This window comes from Limanda limanda, chromosome 3, assembly GCF_963576545.1.
Source record: "Limanda limanda chromosome 3, fLimLim1.1, whole genome shotgun sequence".
NCBI classification, from domain to species: domain Eukaryota; kingdom Metazoa; phylum Chordata; class Actinopteri; order Pleuronectiformes; family Pleuronectidae; genus Limanda; species Limanda limanda.
In genome coordinates, this window is record NC_083638.1 from 26,464,498 (window position 1) to 26,473,402 (window position 8,905).

At 41.5% G+C, this 8,905-nt stretch overlaps 15 non-coding genes across 15 annotated transcripts; all 15 read left to right on the forward strand.

The window, feature by feature from the left end:
- Positions 1-33: 33 nt before the first annotated feature.
- On the forward strand, positions 34-152 carry LOC132999248 (5S ribosomal RNA). The gene has a single exon (XR_009678114.1). It is a non-coding gene; the product is annotated as a 5S ribosomal RNA (ribosomal RNA).
- Positions 153-653: 501 nt separating this feature from the next.
- LOC132999249 (5S ribosomal RNA) lies at positions 654-772 on the forward strand. Its single transcript, XR_009678115.1, has one exon. It is a non-coding gene; the product is annotated as a 5S ribosomal RNA (ribosomal RNA).
- Positions 773-1,273: 501 nt separating this feature from the next.
- LOC132999250 (5S ribosomal RNA) lies at positions 1,274-1,392 on the forward strand. Its single transcript, XR_009678116.1, has one exon. It is a non-coding gene; the product is annotated as a 5S ribosomal RNA (ribosomal RNA).
- Positions 1,393-1,893: 501 nt separating this feature from the next.
- Positions 1,894-2,012, forward strand: LOC132999251 (5S ribosomal RNA). Its single transcript, XR_009678117.1, has one exon. It is a non-coding gene; the product is annotated as a 5S ribosomal RNA (ribosomal RNA).
- Positions 2,013-2,513: 501 nt separating this feature from the next.
- On the forward strand, positions 2,514-2,632 carry LOC132999252 (5S ribosomal RNA). The gene has a single exon (XR_009678118.1). It is a non-coding gene; the product is annotated as a 5S ribosomal RNA (ribosomal RNA).
- Positions 2,633-3,133: 501 nt separating this feature from the next.
- LOC132999253 (5S ribosomal RNA) lies at positions 3,134-3,252 on the forward strand. The gene has a single exon (XR_009678119.1). It is a non-coding gene; the product is annotated as a 5S ribosomal RNA (ribosomal RNA).
- A 501-nt stretch (positions 3,253-3,753) lies between these two features.
- On the forward strand, positions 3,754-3,872 carry LOC132999254 (5S ribosomal RNA). Its single transcript, XR_009678120.1, has one exon. It is a non-coding gene; the product is annotated as a 5S ribosomal RNA (ribosomal RNA).
- A 501-nt stretch (positions 3,873-4,373) lies between these two features.
- On the forward strand, positions 4,374-4,492 carry LOC132999255 (5S ribosomal RNA). Its single transcript, XR_009678121.1, has one exon. It is a non-coding gene; the product is annotated as a 5S ribosomal RNA (ribosomal RNA).
- Positions 4,493-4,993: 501 nt separating this feature from the next.
- Positions 4,994-5,112, forward strand: LOC132999257 (5S ribosomal RNA). The gene has a single exon (XR_009678123.1). It is a non-coding gene; the product is annotated as a 5S ribosomal RNA (ribosomal RNA).
- A 501-nt stretch (positions 5,113-5,613) lies between these two features.
- Positions 5,614-5,732, forward strand: LOC132999258 (5S ribosomal RNA). The gene has a single exon (XR_009678124.1). It is a non-coding gene; the product is annotated as a 5S ribosomal RNA (ribosomal RNA).
- Positions 5,733-6,233: 501 nt separating this feature from the next.
- LOC132999259 (5S ribosomal RNA) lies at positions 6,234-6,352 on the forward strand. The gene has a single exon (XR_009678125.1). It is a non-coding gene; the product is annotated as a 5S ribosomal RNA (ribosomal RNA).
- Positions 6,353-6,853: 501 nt separating this feature from the next.
- LOC132999260 (5S ribosomal RNA) lies at positions 6,854-6,972 on the forward strand. Its single transcript, XR_009678126.1, has one exon. It is a non-coding gene; the product is annotated as a 5S ribosomal RNA (ribosomal RNA).
- Positions 6,973-7,474: 502 nt separating this feature from the next.
- Positions 7,475-7,592, forward strand: LOC132999217 (5S ribosomal RNA). Its single transcript, XR_009678088.1, has one exon. It is a non-coding gene; the product is annotated as a 5S ribosomal RNA (ribosomal RNA).
- A 501-nt stretch (positions 7,593-8,093) lies between these two features.
- On the forward strand, positions 8,094-8,212 carry LOC132999261 (5S ribosomal RNA). Its single transcript, XR_009678127.1, has one exon. It is a non-coding gene; the product is annotated as a 5S ribosomal RNA (ribosomal RNA).
- Positions 8,213-8,713: 501 nt separating this feature from the next.
- On the forward strand, positions 8,714-8,831 carry LOC132999218 (5S ribosomal RNA). The gene has a single exon (XR_009678089.1). It is a non-coding gene; the product is annotated as a 5S ribosomal RNA (ribosomal RNA).
- Positions 8,832-8,905: the final 74 nt, after the last annotated feature.

Below are 8,905 nucleotides of genomic sequence, written 5' to 3' on the forward strand. Positions count from 1 at the left end.
TGTTTAAATAAGGTATTGTGACTTGGCTCTTTCGCTTACGGCCATACCACCCTGAACACGCCCGATCTCGTCCGATCTCGGAAGCTAAGCAGGGTCGGGCCTGGTTAGTACTTGGATGGGAGACCGCCTGGGAATACCAGGTGCTGTAAGCTTTTTCCAATTTTCTTTGCAACCAGCAGAGGGTGCTGTTGCTGCTGCTTCACAGGAGAAACGTCTTGGAAAGAGCAGGAAAGACCATAAAAGACTGGCCATCAAAGAAACAAAGGATATGGAACACACACACAGATCATCGCTGAAGGAACAGAATGAACATTCAAGTGACTTTTGATATTCAAACCACTACTTTATTCACGTAGTAGTAACATATCATTCTCAAAATGTCATATTTGGAGAGAAGGATGAAAGAGCAGCGAGTTTACTCACCATCAAAAGAAGAAACAGTGTATGAAACCAGGACATTATCACTGAAGACAATGATTGAAAATTGTAATGATTTATTCTTGCAATATTGTGACAAAATTGCACCTTGAGCTTCACTTTCCTTAACATTAAATAACAATAAAAACCCAGTTTCAATGGTCACAAAGCGACAACAGTATTCACCATGGTGGTGGTTCACATGTTTAAATAAGGTATTGTGACTTGGCTCTTTCGCTTACGGCCATACCACCCTGAACACGCCCGATCTCGTCCGATCTCGGAAGCTAAGCAGGGTCGGGCCTGGTTAGTACTTGGATGGGAGACCGCCTGGGAATACCAGGTGCTGTAAGCTTTTTCCAATTTTCTTTGCAACCAGCAGAGGGTGCTGTTGCTGCTGCTTCACAGGAGAAACGTCTTGGAAAGAGCAGGAAAGACCATAAAAGACTGGCCATCAAAGAAACAAAGGATATGGAACACACACACAGATCATCGCTGAAGGAACAGAATGAACATTCAAGTGACTTTTGATATTCAAACCACTACTTTATTCACGTAGTAGTAACATATCATTCTCAAAATGTCATATTTGGAGAGAAGGATGAAAGAGCAGCGAGTTTACTCACCATCAAAAGAAGAAACAGTGTATGAAACCAGGACATTATCACTGAAGACAATGATTGAAAATTGTAATGATTTATTCTTGCAATATTGTGACAAAATTGCACCTTGAGCTTCACTTTCCTTAACATTAAATAACAATAAAAACCCAGTTTCAATGGTCACAAAGCGACAACAGTATTCACCATGGTGGTGGTTCACATGTTTAAATAAGGTATTGTGACTTGGCTCTTTCGCTTACGGCCATACCACCCTGAACACGCCCGATCTCGTCCGATCTCGGAAGCTAAGCAGGGTCGGGCCTGGTTAGTACTTGGATGGGAGACCGCCTGGGAATACCAGGTGCTGTAAGCTTTTTCCAATTTTCTTTGCAACCAGCAGAGGGTGCTGTTGCTGCTGCTTCACAGGAGAAACGTCTTGGAAAGAGCAGGAAAGACCATAAAAGACTGGCCATCAAAGAAACAAAGGATATGGAACACACACACAGATCATCGCTGAAGGAACAGAATGAACATTCAAGTGACTTTTGATATTCAAACCACTACTTTATTCACGTAGTAGTAACATATCATTCTCAAAATGTCATATTTGGAGAGAAGGATGAAAGAGCAGCGAGTTTACTCACCATCAAAAGAAGAAACAGTGTATGAAACCAGGACATTATCACTGAAGACAATGATTGAAAATTGTAATGATTTATTCTTGCAATATTGTGACAAAATTGCACCTTGAGCTTCTCTTTCCTTAACATTAAATAACAATAAAAACCCAGTTTCAATGGTCACAAAGCGACAACAGTATTCACCATGGTGGTGGTTCACATGTTTAAATAAGGTATTGTGACTTGGCTCTTTCGCTTACGGCCATACCACCCTGAACACGCCCGATCTCGTCCGATCTCGGAAGCTAAGCAGGGTCGGGCCTGGTTAGTACTTGGATGGGAGACCGCCTGGGAATACCAGGTGCTGTAAGCTTTTTCCAATTTTCTTTGCAACCAGCAGAGGGTGCTGTTGCTGCTGCTTCACAGGAGAAACGTCTTGGAAAGAGCAGGAAAGACCATAAAAGACTGGCCATCAAAGAAACAAAGGATATGGAACACACACACAGATCATCGCTGAAGGAACAGAATGAACATTCAAGTGACTTTTGATATTCAAACCACTACTTTATTCACGTAGTAGTAACATATCATTCTCAAAATGTCATATTTGGAGAGAAGGATGAAAGAGCAGCGAGTTTACTCACCATCAAAAGAAGAAACAGTGTATGAAACCAGGACATTATCACTGAAGACAATGATTGAAAATTGTAATGATTTATTCTTGCAATATTGTGACAAAATTGCACCTTGAGCTTCACTTTCCTTAACATTAAATAACAATAAAAACCCAGTTTCAATGGTCACAAAGCGACAACAGTATTCACCATGGTGGTGGTTCACATGTTTAAATAAGGTATTGTGACTTGGCTCTTTCGCTTACGGCCATACCACCCTGAACACGCCCGATCTCGTCCGATCTCGGAAGCTAAGCAGGGTCGGGCCTGGTTAGTACTTGGATGGGAGACCGCCTGGGAATACCAGGTGCTGTAAGCTTTTTCCAATTTTCTTTGCAACCAGCAGAGGGTGCTGTTGCTGCTGCTTCACAGGAGAAACGTCTTGGAAAGAGCAGGAAAGACCATAAAAGACTGGCCATCAAAGAAACAAAGGATATGGAACACACACACAGATCATCGCTGAAGGAACAGAATGAACATTCAAGTGACTTTTGATATTCAAACCACTACTTTATTCACGTAGTAGTAACATATCATTCTCAAAATGTCATATTTGGAGAGAAGGATGAAAGAGCAGCGAGTTTACTCACCATCAAAAGAAGAAACAGTGTATGAAACCAGGACATTATCACTGAAGACAATGATTGAAAATTGTAATGATTTATTCTTGCAATATTGTGACAAAATTGCACCTTGAGCTTCTCTTTCCTTAACATTAAATAACAATAAAAACCCAGTTTCAATGGTCACAAAGCGACAACAGTATTCACCATGGTGGTGGTTCACATGTTTAAATAAGGTATTGTGACTTGGCTCTTTCGCTTACGGCCATACCACCCTGAACACGCCCGATCTCGTCCGATCTCGGAAGCTAAGCAGGGTCGGGCCTGGTTAGTACTTGGATGGGAGACCGCCTGGGAATACCAGGTGCTGTAAGCTTTTTCCAATTTTCTTTGCAACCAGCAGAGGGTGCTGTTGCTGCTGCTTCACAGGAGAAACGTCTTGGAAAGAGCAGGAAAGACCATAAAAGACTGGCCATCAAAGAAACAAAGGATATGGAACACACACACAGATCATCGCTGAAGGAACAGAATGAACATTCAAGTGACTTTTGATATTCAAACCACTACTTTATTCACGTAGTAGTAACATATCATTCTCAAAATGTCATATTTGGAGAGAAGGATGAAAGAGCAGCGAGTTTACTCACCATCAAAAGAAGAAACAGTGTATGAAACCAGGACATTATCACTGAAGACAATGATTGAAAATTGTAATGATTTATTCTTGCAATATTGTGACAAAATTGCACCTTGAGCTTCACTTTCCTTAACATTAAATAACAATAAAAACCCAGTTTCAATGGTCACAAAGCGACAACAGTATTCACCATGGTGGTGGTTCACATGTTTAAATAAGGTATTGTGACTTGGCTCTTTCGCTTACGGCCATACCACCCTGAACACGCCCGATCTCGTCCGATCTCGGAAGCTAAGCAGGGTCGGGCCTGGTTAGTACTTGGATGGGAGACCGCCTGGGAATACCAGGTGCTGTAAGCTTTTTCCAATTTTCTTTGCAACCAGCAGAGGGTGCTGTTGCTGCTGCTTCACAGGAGAAACGTCTTGGAAAGAGCAGGAAAGACCATAAAAGACTGGCCATCAAAGAAACAAAGGATATGGAACACACACACAGATCATCGCTGAAGGAACAGAATGAACATTCAAGTGACTTTTGATATTCAAACCACTACTTTATTCACGTAGTAGTAACATATCATTCTCAAAATGTCATATTTGGAGAGAAGGATGAAAGAGCAGCGAGTTTACTCACCATCAAAAGAAGAAACAGTGTATGAAACCAGGACATTATCACTGAAGACAATGATTGAAAATTGTAATGATTTATTCTTGCAATATTGTGACAAAATTGCACCTTGAGCTTCACTTTCCTTAACATTAAATAACAATAAAAACCCAGTTTCAATGGTCACAAAGCGACAACAGTATTCACCATGGTGGTGGTTCACATGTTTAAATAAGGTATTGTGACTTGGCTCTTTCGCTTACGGCCATACCACCCTGAACACGCCCGATCTCGTCCGATCTCGGAAGCTAAGCAGGGTCGGGCCTGGTTAGTACTTGGATGGGAGACCGCCTGGGAATACCAGGTGCTGTAAGCTTTTTCCAATTTTCTTTGCAACCAGCAGAGGGTGCTGTTGCTGCTGCTTCACAGGAGAAACGTCTTGGAAAGAGCAGGAAAGACCATAAAAGACTGGCCATCAAAGAAACAAAGGATATGGAACACACACACAGATCATCGCTGAAGGAACAGAATGAACATTCAAGTGACTTTTGATATTCAAACCACTACTTTATTCACGTAGTAGTAACATATCATTCTCAAAATGTCATATTTGGAGAGAAGGATGAAAGAGCAGCGAGTTTACTCACCATCAAAAGAAGAAACAGTGTATGAAACCAGGACATTATCACTGAAGACAATGATTGAAAATTGTAATGATTTATTCTTGCAATATTGTGACAAAATTGCACCTTGAGCTTCACTTTCCTTAACATTAAATAACAATAAAAACCCAGTTTCAATGGTCACAAAGCGACAACAGTATTCACCATGGTGGTGGTTCACATGTTTAAATAAGGTATTGTGACTTGGCTCTTTCGCTTACGGCCATACCACCCTGAACACGCCCGATCTCGTCCGATCTCGGAAGCTAAGCAGGGTCGGGCCTGGTTAGTACTTGGATGGGAGACCGCCTGGGAATACCAGGTGCTGTAAGCTTTTTCCAATTTTCTTTGCAACCAGCAGAGGGTGCTGTTGCTGCTGCTTCACAGGAGAAACGTCTTGGAAAGAGCAGGAAAGACCATAAAAGACTGGCCATCAAAGAAACAAAGGATATGGAACACACACACAGATCATCGCTGAAGGAACAGAATGAACATTCAAGTGACTTTTGATATTCAAACCACTACTTTATTCACGTAGTAGTAACATATCATTCTCAAAATGTCATATTTGGAGAGAAGGATGAAAGAGCAGCGAGTTTACTCACCATCAAAAGAAGAAACAGTGTATGAAACCAGGACATTATCACTGAAGACAATGATTGAAAATTGTAATGATTTATTCTTGCAATATTGTGACAAAATTGCACCTTGAGCTTCTCTTTCCTTAACATTAAATAACAATAAAAACCCAGTTTCAATGGTCACAAAGCGACAACAGTATTCACCATGGTGGTGGTTCACATGTTTAAATAAGGTATTGTGACTTGGCTCTTTCGCTTACGGCCATACCACCCTGAACACGCCCGATCTCGTCCGATCTCGGAAGCTAAGCAGGGTCGGGCCTGGTTAGTACTTGGATGGGAGACCGCCTGGGAATACCAGGTGCTGTAAGCTTTTTCCAATTTTCTTTGCAACCAGCAGAGGGTGCTGTTGCTGCTGCTTCACAGGAGAAACGTCTTGGAAAGAGCAGGAAAGACCATAAAAGACTGGCCATCAAAGAAACAAAGGATATGGAACACACACACAGATCATCGCTGAAGGAACAGAATGAACATTCAAGTGACTTTTGATATTCAAACCACTACTTTATTCACGTAGTAGTAACATATCATTCTCAAAATGTCATATTTGGAGAGAAGGATGAAAGAGCAGCGAGTTTACTCACCATCAAAAGAAGAAACAGTGTATGAAACCAGGACATTATCACTGAAGACAATGATTGAAAATTGTAATGATTTATTCTTGCAATATTGTGACAAAATTGCACCTTGAGCTTCACTTTCCTTAACATTAAATAACAATAAAAACCCAGTTTCAATGGTCACAAAGCGACAACAGTATTCACCATGGTGGTGGTTCACATGTTTAAATAAGGTATTGTGACTTGGCTCTTTCGCTTACGGCCATACCACCCTGAACACGCCCGATCTCGTCCGATCTCGGAAGCTAAGCAGGGTCGGGCCTGGTTAGTACTTGGATGGGAGACCGCCTGGGAATACCAGGTGCTGTAAGCTTTTTCCAATTTTCTTTGCAACCAGCAGAGGGTGCTGTTGCTGCTGCTTCACAGGAGAAACGTCTTGGAAAGAGCAGGAAAGACCATAAAAGACTGGCCATCAAAGAAACAAAGGATATGGAACACACACACAGATCATCGCTGAAGGAACAGAATGAACATTCAAGTGACTTTTGATATTCAAACCACTACTTTATTCACGTAGTAGTAACATATCATTCTCAAAATGTCATATTTGGAGAGAAGGATGAAAGAGCAGCGAGTTTACTCACCATCAAAAGAAGAAACAGTGTATGAAACCAGGACATTATCACTGAAGACAATGATTGAAAATTGTAATGATTTATTCTTGCAATATTGTGACAAAATTGCACCTTGAGCTTCTCTTTCCTTAACATTAAATAACAATAAAAACCCAGTTTCAATGGTCACAAAGCGACAACAGTATTCACCATGGTGGTGGTTCACATGTTTAAATAAGGTATTGTGACTTGGCTCTTTCGCTTACGGCCATACCACCCTGAACACGCCCGATCTCGTCCGATCTCGGAAGCTAAGCAGGGTCGGGCCTGGTTAGTACTTGGATGGGAGACCGCCTGGGAATACCAGGTGCTGTAAGCTTTTTCCAATTTTCTTTGCAACCAGCAGAGGGTGCTGTTGCTGCTGCTTCACAGGAGAAACGTCTTGGAAAGAGCAGGAAAGACCATAAAAGACTGGCCATCAAAGAAACAAAGGATATGGAACACACACACAGATCATCGCTGAAGGAACAGAATGAACATTCAAGTGACTTTTGATATTCAAACCACTACTTTATTCACGTAGTAGTAACATATCATTCTCAAAATGTCATATTTGGAGAGAAGGATGAAAGAGCAGCGAGTTTACTCACCATCAAAAGAAGAAACAGTGTATGAAACCAGGACATTATCACTGAAGACAATGATTGAAAATTGTAATGATTTATTCTTGCAATATTGTGACAAAATTGCACCTTGAGCTTCACTTTCCTTAACATTAAATAACAATAAAAAACCCAGTTTCAATGGTCACAAAGCGACAACAGTATTCACCATGGTGGTGGTTCACATGTTTAAATAAGGTATTGTGACTTGGCTCTTTCGCTTACGGCCATACCACCCTGAACACGCCCGATCTCGTCCGATCTCGGAAGCTAAGCAGGGTCGGGCCTGGTTAGTACTTGGATGGGAGACCGCCTGGGAATACCAGTGCTGTAAGCTTTTTCCAATTTTCTTTGCAACCAGCAGAGGGTGCTGTTGCTGCTGCTTCACAGGAGAAACGTCTTGGAAAGAGCAGGAAAGACCATAAAAGACTGGCCATCAAAGAAACAAAGGATATGGAACACACACACAGATCATCGCTGAAGGAACAGAATGAACATTCAAGTGACTTTTGATATTCAAACCACTACTTTATTCACGTAGTAGTAACATATCATTCTCAAAATGTCATATTTGGAGAGAAGGATGAAAGAGCAGCGAGTTTACTCACCATCAAAAGAAGAAACAGTGTATGAAACCAGGACATTATCACTGAAGACAATGATTGAAAATTGTAATGATTTATTCTTGCAATATTGTGACAAAATTGCACCTTGAGCTTCACTTTCCTTAACATTAAATAACAATAAAAACCCAGTTTCAATGGTCACAAAGCGACAACAGTATTCACCATGGTGGTGGTTCACATGTTTAAATAAGGTATTGTGACTTGGCTCTTTCGCTTACGGCCATACCACCCTGAACACGCCCGATCTCGTCCGATCTCGGAAGCTAAGCAGGGTCGGGCCTGGTTAGTACTTGGATGGGAGACCGCCTGGGAATACCAGGTGCTGTAAGCTTTTTCCAATTTTCTTTGCAACCAGCAGAGGGTGCTGTTGCTGCTGCTTCACAGGAGAAACGTCTTGGAAAGAGCAGGAAAGACCATAAAAGACTGGCCATCAAAGAAACAAAGGATATGGAACACACACACAGATCATCGCTGAAGGAACAGAATGAACATTCAAGTGACTTTTGATATTCAAACCACTACTTTATTCACGTAGTAGTAACATATCATTCTCAAAATGTCATATTTGGAGAGAAGGATGAAAGAGCAGCGAGTTTACTCACCATCAAAAGAAGAAACAGTGTATGAAACCAGGACATTATCACTGAAGACAATGATTGAAAATTGTAATGATTTATTCTTGCAATATTGTGACAAAATTGCACCTTGAGCTTCTCTTTCCTTAACATTAAATAACAATAAAAACCCAGTTTCAATGGTCACAAAGCGACAACAGTATTCACCATGGTGGTGGTTCACATGTTTAAATAAGGTATTGTGACTTGGCTCTTTCGCTTACGGCCATACCACCCTGAACACGCCCGATCTCGTCCGATCTCGGAAGCTAAGCAGGTCGGGCCTGGTTAGTACTTGGATGGGAGACCGCCTGGGAATACCAGGTGCTGTAAGCTTTTTCCAATTTTCTTTGCAACCAGCAGAGGGTGCTGTTGCTGCTGCTTCACAGGAGAAACGTCTTGGAAAGAGC